Source organism: Apium graveolens, chromosome 3, assembly GCF_009905375.1.
Source record: "Apium graveolens cultivar Ventura chromosome 3, ASM990537v1, whole genome shotgun sequence".
Taxonomy (NCBI): Eukaryota; Viridiplantae; Streptophyta; class Magnoliopsida; order Apiales; family Apiaceae; genus Apium; species Apium graveolens.
This window is the reverse complement of record NC_133649.1, coordinates 194,356,265-194,366,820: the sequence shown is the minus strand read 5'-3', so window position 1 is coordinate 194,366,820 and position 10,556 is coordinate 194,356,265. Positions and strand designations below refer to the sequence as shown.

The 10,556-nt window shown below is 40.8% G+C and overlaps 1 non-coding gene across 1 annotated transcript; it reads left to right on the top strand.

Moving 5' to 3' along the window:
• Positions 1-10,099: 10,099 nt before the first annotated feature.
• On the top strand, positions 10,100-10,206 carry LOC141715903 (small nucleolar RNA R71). Its single transcript, XR_012572645.1, has one exon. It is a non-coding gene; the product is annotated as a small nucleolar RNA R71 (small nucleolar RNA).
• The last annotated feature ends 350 nt before the right edge of the window (positions 10,207-10,556 follow it).

The window sequence follows — 10,556 nt, the reverse complement described above, 5'->3', positions numbered from 1 at the left end:
ATCACCTAAGTAATGAGATTAATGATCAAGGAGATATAAATATAAAGTGCATAGTAATGATAGTGTTGTAGACCCACTGACTAAGGCTTTGTCGCAGCAGAAGCACGATGATCATACTAGTTCCATTAGTATTAGATACATGGGTGATTGGCTCTAGTGCAAGTGGGAGATTGTTAGTGTTTGTGCCCTAGAGACAACACTATGATATTTTAGTTTAAGACATTAGGATTATTAATGTTTATGTTCTATCGATTATTCTCTTTATAATTTATTAATTCTTAATTTACTGCGATATAAATGTTAGATTAATAAATGTCCTTGGAATATGATATGCAATTCTATATCTCTAAGTACGTGACTTAGAAATGAGATTATGAGAATAGTATCAATATTCCTAAAGGTCCCTAATCGAGTATTATTATTAAGGTACAATAATAATGCATTAAGACCGGTGTGTTTGTTGACTGATGATCATATCTCATTGATCATAGGTATGATGATACTAAAGTAAAAAACACAGGCAGATGTATATGTACATGGTGCTAGACAGACCCAATGTGAGATTCTACATGTCTGTTGTGTCATAAGTAATTCTCACAGTGATAATAATGTAATGATCCTTAGACCTGAAGTCAATATATTTCTATACGATAATTAATATACATTGATTCCATTAAAAGTTGTCCTTGACCGGGTAATGATAAAAGTGGATATTGGGTATATTATGAATCGTATGAGAAATATGAATGATCTAGATGAGATTTAACCCTCCTATTTTAGGAGTGATATTATTGGCCTCTTGTGTGAGCTAGACTATGAAATGCGTGGCCACGCTCAAATGTTGATTTGATATGATAGTCTACTCATTGATCAAGGAAACCTGGATTAAACATTGATGAGGATGACACATTACATGCCTCTAGTTTAATCTATAATATGTGGTTAAAGGGATTATATTACACTATACATTATTCACGAAAGGTTTAATCGATCACCGGTTTAATTATTATTACTTGGGTAGATGTTAGGGCGGAAACACGCGCTAATAACACACGCAAGTATACGCGTTCGCAAGTAATATAGAATACTTTCTAGTTTGTTCCCATAGAGACTCAGACTAATTATTGTTCAATTAAACTCACTCACCAATGTATGATTACTTCTCAATGTTAAGACAATAACACTTAGATTTGATTAACTAATTATTAACTACAATTAACTACTAGAATTAAGCACTTAATTAACTCTTGAATTAACAATATTAAAACACTCATGAGATCACAACTTCATTACTACTTCCTTCAATAGTCATTGTTATTACCCTTAGCATGCAATAGTGATGATATTAATCGAATAACACGAAACTGATACAAGCCAACTTTCATTGTACTAATACCATTCTACCAAACATCCACAATTAAGATAGAAGTTGAATAGGCATCAATTATGTTGAGTCCCTATATGTATACAGAAATTGACAACATAACGATTTAAGCACAAGTTATTCCTTTTGATTACACAGGGTGAATAAAACGGTTAGAGTTACCCACTAATCATGCATACTCTTACATGAACCTATGCTAGCATGGCAAGTTCTAAATCTCAAGATCCACCATCGCTTCACAAGAGATTAACACCCTATCTTATATGTTCGCGATGCACATAAGACGAATACGCACAACCAATACTAGATATCATACAATCATCACACACTAAGGTATTGCACAACTAACTAAAGAATTCTATAGTAAGTCCGTTACGACCCCATGATCACGATTAGCCCATGATAGCACTCATCGTCATCATGGGTTCATATGAAAGCATGATAATAACACACGAGAATAATAACTAAAACTACTTATATAAAACCAGAGTACGTCACAAGAGTAAATAGGTTCAAAGTAAAGAAAACTAGCATCCAACATTACAACGAAATAAAGAATCACAAGAAAATATGCTTCCTCTTCGTTGCGGTGTGCTAAAACGGTCTTCTTCCTTATCTCCTCACTCCTTGATTAATACTACGATCCAACCTTTGTGAAACGTCTCTGAAATCTACTTATATAGGAGTCCCATAAAACCCAGATAACTCAGAAGTTGGAAGCCAAACAGAAATAGGAGTCTAAAATAATTAATCTGAAAATACGACCCTGCGCGGCCGCTCAGCTTTCCTGAGCTTGGAAGCCATACAGAAATAGGAGTCTAAAATAATTAATCTGAAAATACGACCCTGCGCGGCCGCTCAGCTTTCCTGAGCGGGCGCTCAGCTTCCTGAGCGGTCGCTCAGCAGAGCTGAGCGGGCGCTCAGCCCCCTTCTGGAAACTAATCTGTTTTTCCTCCGTTTCTTCGCATCAATCTGCTCCTAACTTCCCAGTTGCAATGCTAAACACACGCCAAGGCTTATTATTGATGAATTCTCTCCCGAGATGTAATTAATACCCTGAAATGCACAAACACTAGAAAAACGTATCAAATACACAAAATACTTGATTTCAAGACACCAATTCAAGCTATTATAAGATGTTCTAAGTGGTATAAAGTGCCACTTATCACACCCCCAAACTTAAATCGATGCTTGTCCTCAAGCGTCACAGACTCAAAAACAAAATAAAAACATGCATGAATGCAATCTATATGAAATGCAGTGATCCCCCTTACTATGACCAAACCAACCAACTTACGACATCTCAACAAATGCAATTAGGCGAATAAAGATCAATCAAATCATACCAACTAACATAAAGCCAGAAACGTGGTGTGTGCAGATGCTTAATAGATATGCTTCAAAACTAGATCAATTATCATAATTTAACTATCCTCAAGGCAATCGCTTGATTATACGAAGAATAAAAATTCTAGGCACAAAGCGACTTATAACACTTCAAGATTATGGAGCTTATTACGGAATCATGCTTTTTATTTATAACAACAAATGCTTATTTGACCGTGCAATGAGTGAGGTCCACAAAAGACTTATACAATGGCATCCATGTAGCGAGCGTTAGGTTAGCGGATCCCAAACTATAAAAGCCTTAGGTCACTAGGCACAAGGTCCCCTAAGAACTTAATAACTCGAATACCAAAGAGCCCATTCGTGATCAATTATGCATTAACTCTTTACTTTTTTTTCTTTTTTTTCTTTTTTTTCTATATTTTTTTCTTTTTTTTTCAAACTTTCTGAGCAAGTGCGTTTCGCTCCATCTTGCTTAACCCTAGACTAGTCGTATAACAATACGAGCCGGCTACTAGCCATTTGACGCCTAGCCACAATTAGCAATGAATTCCATTTTTCACTCCATTTTTTCTTTTCCTTCCTTTTATCACTAAGAACCTATTATAAAATTCTAAGCATAATCAATAGATTAACCTCAAAAACCATTAAACCATAACAACAATCTAGTCCTTAAGCATTCTCTAAGACTTAGTGAAATTACAAGTGTTTCTAGCATGCATATCAACCTACACGACTCAACATCACTTTAACACTATCACTACACTCGCATCAATATCACAAATCAACTGGTAAATCAGCGCAAAAGGGATCACGATATATGCATGAGCTACATGACATGATAAATAGATCTATATAAAAAAATTATATGGCAAAAAAATGCAATTATATGAACTAAACTATCATGAATATGCAACTATATGACACACACACAAAATATTCCTTAACTACCACCCCCAAACTTAAAATCTTCACTGTCCCCAGTGAAGGTAGTAGAAAGGAACACAGGGTATACCTACTCGGAGAGATCATCATCATCATCACCCTCAGAGGGTGGTGTATCAGGAGGCGGATATGCAGAGTCCTCACCAAAAACTGGCCACTGGATGTCAGCTCTAAGGCCTCAAAAAGCAGTCCCAAGTGCAAGGGTGAGCTCCTGAGCAAACCTGCTCTGCATCTCGTACATAACATCCACCCTCCTCGAAAGCTTCCTATACTGGGCATCAGCCATCCTAGCACCCTCCTGAGCTCTAGAAGAACCAGCCTCATCTCGCCTTGGCCTTGCCATGGTGGCACCTCGTGCTGGACGCCCTCCTGGAAGATGATAACCCAGCCCATGCTCCTCGAGCTCACCACTGGTCCACTCCTGCATCGCATGCAGGGTCTCGAAATCAATAGGAGCGGCCGACAACTGCAATTGCTCATGAGACGGTCACTGAACTCCCACTGCTCGGCAAAGCTTTGTAACCGTGGATGCATAAGGGATGTTCATGTGCTTAGCTCCTCTTTAAAACTTCAGAATTCCTTGGTAGATGAACTCACCAAGGTCCACATAGTACTTCTCATTCAAAATTCCCCATAACAACCGTGACCTCATGTGCATGCGAAGTAGGCAGAATATTAGCACAAATAAAAGCATTCCATGCACGGGCATACCTATTCATCGTGATCGACGGAAAGTGACGATACTCGTTAGTTCCAGTCTTGAAGGTCCAAACTGTGCCCGGCCTACAGAGAGTAGCACAAATCAAATCCAAGTCAAAACCCTCAGCAGTCTTCTCGTTCCAATTCTCCTCCTTGGGCTTCCTCTGTCGCTGCCCAATCACACGGCGAATCGCCGTAGGGTGATAATCCACCGTCATCCCCCGGACCACAGAATACCCATTCTTCTCAGCTTTCGCGTTCGCATAGAACTGGTGAACCACGCTCATCGGTACTGCTTCAAGAGACTCACAAAAAGCAATCCACCCCTTCTCAGCAATCATAGGCAACAACTCACCATCCCTCCTTGATGGTAAGAACCCCCTCTCCATCAAAATTGGCTTCCCCGGAAGCCTAGTGTACTCCTCCTCAGCAGCCCTATCATTCAAATGAGGCCTCGCAGCAGTACCCCTTGAAGAATCAGCAATACGGACAGTGCTGCTGCTATCGATAGTCCTGGATCTCTTGGGTGCAATCGAAACTGAGTAAAAGTGTTAAAGATTTGTGTTTTTGGGTTTGGGAGAGAGTTTAAGGTTTGAAAGTGTATGGGGAGTATATGGAATAGTTGTATGTATATATAGGGTAGGGATTAGGGTAAAATTTGATTAGGAGTGGGTTTGAGGGTTAAAAATATGGGATAATGGGAAAATAGGTCGTGGGTAATGGGATGTATTTTATTTTTTTATTTTTCAGATTTTTTTTTATTATTGGACTTAAAAAAATTTCTCCCAGTCGGTCCCTGAGCAGTCGCTCAGCACAGCTGAGCGGGCGCTCAGGGGTCTACTGGAATTTTTTTTCCTGGCCCTATTTTTCTGATTTTTTTGTGGTTTTGGATAGGTTATTAACTTCTAAGGGCTCCTGTAACAACAAATCATGGGTTGCCTCCCATGAAGCGCTTCTTTTTCGTCATTAGCTTGACGTTGCGTACCTTACTCAAGTTGGCAATAAAATGGCACTAACCACTTCCCGGTTTGCCGTGTCCCCATAGTAGTGCTTCAAAAGCTGACCATTAACCTTGAATGCTTGGTCCGGATCATTCTCAAAAACCTCCACCGCTCCATGTGGAAACACAGTTTTGATAATAAAAGGTCCAGACCACCTTGATTTCAACTTCCCAGGAAAAAGTCGGAGACGAGAGTTGAATAAAAGAACTTGTTGCCCCGACACAAATAACTTAGGATGTAGCTTCCTATCGTGCCACCTTTTCACCTTTTCCTTATACATTTTGTTGTTCTCGTACGCTTGGAGTCGAAATTCATCAAGTTCATTAAGTTGAAGCATTCGCTTCTTTCCAGCTGCATCTAGATCTAGGTTCAACTTCTTCAACGCCCAATAGGCCTTATGCTCAAGCTCCGTAGGTAGATGATATCCCTTACCATACACAAGTTGAAACGGGGACATCCCGAGTGGAGTCTTATATGCCGTTCTGTAAGCCCAAACAACTTTATCGAGCTTTAAAGACCAATCATTCCTTGAGGGACAAACAACCTTCTCTAAAATGCGCTTGATCTCTCTGTTAGATACTTCTGCTTGACCATTTATTTGCGGATGGTAGGCAGTAGCAACTCGATGATTCACATTGTAGCGCTGCATGATAGAAGTAAACTTACGGTTGCAGAAATGCGACCCTTCATCACTTATGATTACTCGTGGTGTTCCAAACCTTGTGAAAATCTGCTTATGAAGAAAATTCAACACTGCCTTTGCATCATTCATCGGTAGAGCTTTGACTTCTACCAATTTTGAGACATAATCGACTGCCAGCAAGATGTACTGATTATTGCAGGATGAGACAAAAGGCCCCATGAAATCGATTCCCCAAACATCAAAGACCTCGACTTCAAGCATCACATTTAACGACATCTCATCCTTTCTCGCAAGATTTCCCACTCTTTGGCAATGATCACACCTTAAAACGAACTGATGAGCATCTTTAAACAAAGTAGGCCAGAAAGACCTGCTTGCAGAATACGAGCTGCCGTCTTCTCACCACCATAGTGTCCACCGTAAACTATGGAGTGGCAGTCTCGTAATATCCCCTCCGTTTCACAGAATGGGATACATCTCCTGATGATCTGGTCAGCTCCCTGTCTAAACAAATATGGTTCATCCCACATATACCACTTCACCTCATGCAGAAACTTCTTCTTTTGAACTGTGGTCAAATTAGGAGGCAATATATTGCTGACAAGATAATTCACAATATCTGCGAACCATGGCTTTTCCTCCTGAACTGCGAACAATTGCTCATCCGGAAAAGATTCGTTGATCAATGTCTTATCATGTGAAGTAGACTCAGGGTTCTCCAATCTAGAGAGATGGTCAACTACTTGATTCTCAGTACCTTTTCAATCCTTGATCTCTAACTCAAATTCCTGTAGCAAGAGCACCCAACGAATGAGTCTCGGCTTCGAATCCTTCTTGGAAACCAAATAGCGAATGGTCGCATGATCAGTGAACACTGTCACTTTTGTCCCAAGCAAATAAGATTGAAATTTTTTGAAACCAAAAACTATAGCCAAGAGCTCTTTCTCAGTAGTGGTGTAGTTAATTTGGGCCCCATTTAAGGTCTTGCTAGCATAGTAGACCACATGAAAGAGATTATTCTTGCGCTACCCAAGAACTGCGCCCACCGCATAATCACTTACATCACACATCATTTCAAAAGGCTCTGTCCTATCAGGTGCTGTAATAACTGGTGCAGTTATCAAACTCTTCTTAAGAGTCTCGAATGCTGTCAAGCATTCATCATCAAATTTGAAAGGCATATCATTCTCAAGCAAGTTGCACAACGGCTTAGATATCTTCGAAAAGTCCTTGATGAAACGCCGATAAAAACCCGCATGACCGAGAAAACTACGGATTCCTTTTACAGAAATAGGTGGTGAAAGATTTTCAATGACTCCCACCTTGGCTTTGTCCACCTCAAGACCCTTGCTAGAGACCTTATACCCAAGAATAATGCCTTTACGCACCATAAAATGACATTTTTCTCAATTGAGCACCAAATTAGTTTCCACACACCTTTTGAGTACTGCACGAAGATTATTCAAACATTCATCATACGAATGTCCAAAGACGGAGAAGTCGTCCATGAACACCTCGACATTATTTCCAATCATGTCAGAGAATATAGCCATCATACATCTCTGAAAGGTGGCCGGTGCGCCACATAACCCAAATGAAACTCTGCGAAAAGCAAACGTGCCAAATGGACAAGTGAAGGTAGTCTTTTCTTGATCCTCTGGTGCAATACAAATCTGATTATACCCTGAATAGCCATCCAGAAGATAATAATACTCATGACCGGCCAACCTGTCATGCATCTGATCAATAAACGGAAGCGGGAAGTGATCCTTCCTTGTGGCCTTGTTCAACTTTCTATAATCTATGCATATTCTCCATCCTGTGACTGTTCGAGTGGGGATGGGCTCGTTCTTCTCATTTGCTACCACAGTGATACCTCCTTTCTTAGGTACACATTGCACAGGGCTTACCCAAGAACTGTTAGAAATAGGATAAATGATTCTAGCATCCAGCCACTTCAGAATTTCTTTCTTCACCACTTCTTTCATGATAGGATTAAGTCTGCGTTGTTGCTCAACAGTCGGCTTACTACCCTCTTCTAGAAGAATCTTATGCATGCAGTATGAGGGGCTGATCTCTTTGATGTCTGCTATAGTCCATCCGATAGCCGATTTGAATTCTCTCAAGATCCTTAAGAGCTTGTCCTCCTCACTAGATGAAAGGTCAGATGCAATAATAATAGGTAAGGTAGATGTATCACCTAAAAAAGCATACCTCAAGTGTTCAGGCAATGGTTTAAGCTCCAAGGTAGGTGCTTCCTCAATAGATGGTTTGAGCTTTCCTTCAACATTTTTGAGGTCAGAAGTACCAAGAGATTCATATGGCATATCTAGCTTTCACCTCCAGGGAGAAGCATTTAGATATTGTAGTTGCTCATTGCCATCCTCATCATCGCTGTCAAAATCCCCCACTAAAGCCTTCTCTAATGCATCAGACATTAACATATGATCAAGTTCTGAAGTAACCGCAGAATCAATCAAATCCACTTTTAAGCACTCCTCATCTTCTGTAGGGAATTTCATTGCTTTGAATACATTGAATGTAACATCCTGGTCCTGCACCCACATTGTAAGTTCACCTTTCTGCACATCTATCAAGGTACGGCCTGTGGCCAAGAAAGGTCTTCCCAAGATTATGGGAATCTTCTTATCTTCCTCAAAATCCAGAATAACAAAGTCTGCAGGAAAGAAGAGCTTATCCACCTTTACTAGTACATCCTCCAATATGCCTCTTGGGTAAGTAATAGAATGATCAGCCAATTGTAGAGACATGTAGGTGGGCTTTGGATCAGGCAAATTCAACTTTTTAAAGATCGACAACGGCATCAGATTGATGCTTGCTCCCAAATCACAAAGGCACTTGTCAAAAGTCAACTTGCCAATGGTGCAAGGAATGGTGAAGCTACCTGGATCTTTAAGCTTTGGAGGTAACTTTTGTTGCAGCACAACACTACATTCTTCCGTTAGAGCAACGGTCTCAAGGTCATCCAGTTTCACCTTCCTTGAAAGAATACTCTTCATAAATCTCGCATAACTAGGCATTTGCTCCAGAGCCTCAGCGAAAGGTATATTGATGTGAAGTTTCTTGAACACCTCCAGAAACCTACCGATCTGTTTATCCAGCTTTTGTTGTTGCAATCTCTTAGGGAAAGGTGGTGGAGGATAGAGTTGTTTCTCCCCTGTATTACCCTCAAGCAGAGTGTGTTCAACAGTAGTCTTCCTTGGTTCCGCCGCTTTCTCCTTTTGCTTAACTTCTTCATCACCGACTTCACCTTCTCCTTCTTTTACTTTTTCAGCATCAGCAACTTTTCCAGACCTTAAGGTAATAGCCTTGATTTGCTCTTTAGCTTCCTTCCTGCCTGGCACTTCAGTGTCACTGGGAAGTGTGTCAGGTTGACGATTGAGCACCACATTGGCAATTTGACCGATTTGATTTTCCAAGGTCTTGATAGAAACTGCCTGACTCTTGCACAATAACTTAAGTTCCTCAAAATCAGCACTAGTGGGTGCAGTTGCACCTCCCTGTTGAGAATATGATTGCCTTTGAGCATAATGTTGCGGTTGCTGGAATCCAGGTGGATTGAACTGTTTACTCACGCCTTGCTGATATGGTTGTTGAATAGCATTCTGATTATTACCCCAGCTGAAATTTGGATGATTTCTATTGTTAGGATGATAAGTAGCTGGCACAGGCTGCTGTGGTCACTGGTAATTGTTCATATACTGAACAGATTCATTAACAAAAGAACACTGATCCGTAGCATGAGAACCTGCACAAAGCTCACAGACCATAGCTATCTAATTGAACCCATAGGTGGCTAGAGAATCGACCTTCATAGACAGCGCTTGGAGCTGCGCTGCAAGAGCTGTAGCTGCATCGACTTCCAGAATACCTACTACCTTCCCAGGCATCATCCTTTGAGTTGGGTTTTGATGCTCATTTGTAGCCATAGTCTCAATAAGATTATAAGCCTCAGTATAACTTTTGGCCCACAAGGCGCCTCCAGCTGCTGCATCGAGCATGGGCCGAGATTGGGCCCCTAAACCATTATGGAAACCAGTGATCACCATCCAATCAGGCATTCCATGATGTGGACACTTTCTCAACATCTCCTTGTAGCGCTCCCAAGATTCGCACATAGATTCTGTAGGTTGCTGCGCAAACTGAGTAAGAGCACTCCTCATAGCAGCAGTCTTCGCCATTGGATAAAACTTCACCAGAAACTTTTGCGCAAGATCTTGCCAAGTAGTGATAGACCCAGCTGGTTCAGAATGCAACCAGTCCTTAGCTTTATCCCGCAGAGAGAATGGGAAAGGCCTCAGCTTGATAGCCTCATCAGTCACACCATTATATTTGAAAGTACTACAAATCTAGACAAAATTCCTTATGTGCATGTTGGGGTCTTCAGTCGCAGCTCCTCCGAAGTAAACAGAATTCTGCACCATCTGAATAGTGCCCGGCTTGATTTCAAATGTGTTAGCCTGAATAGCCGGATGAAGGATGCTTGACTGAATGTCATCAATTTTGGGCCGAGAAA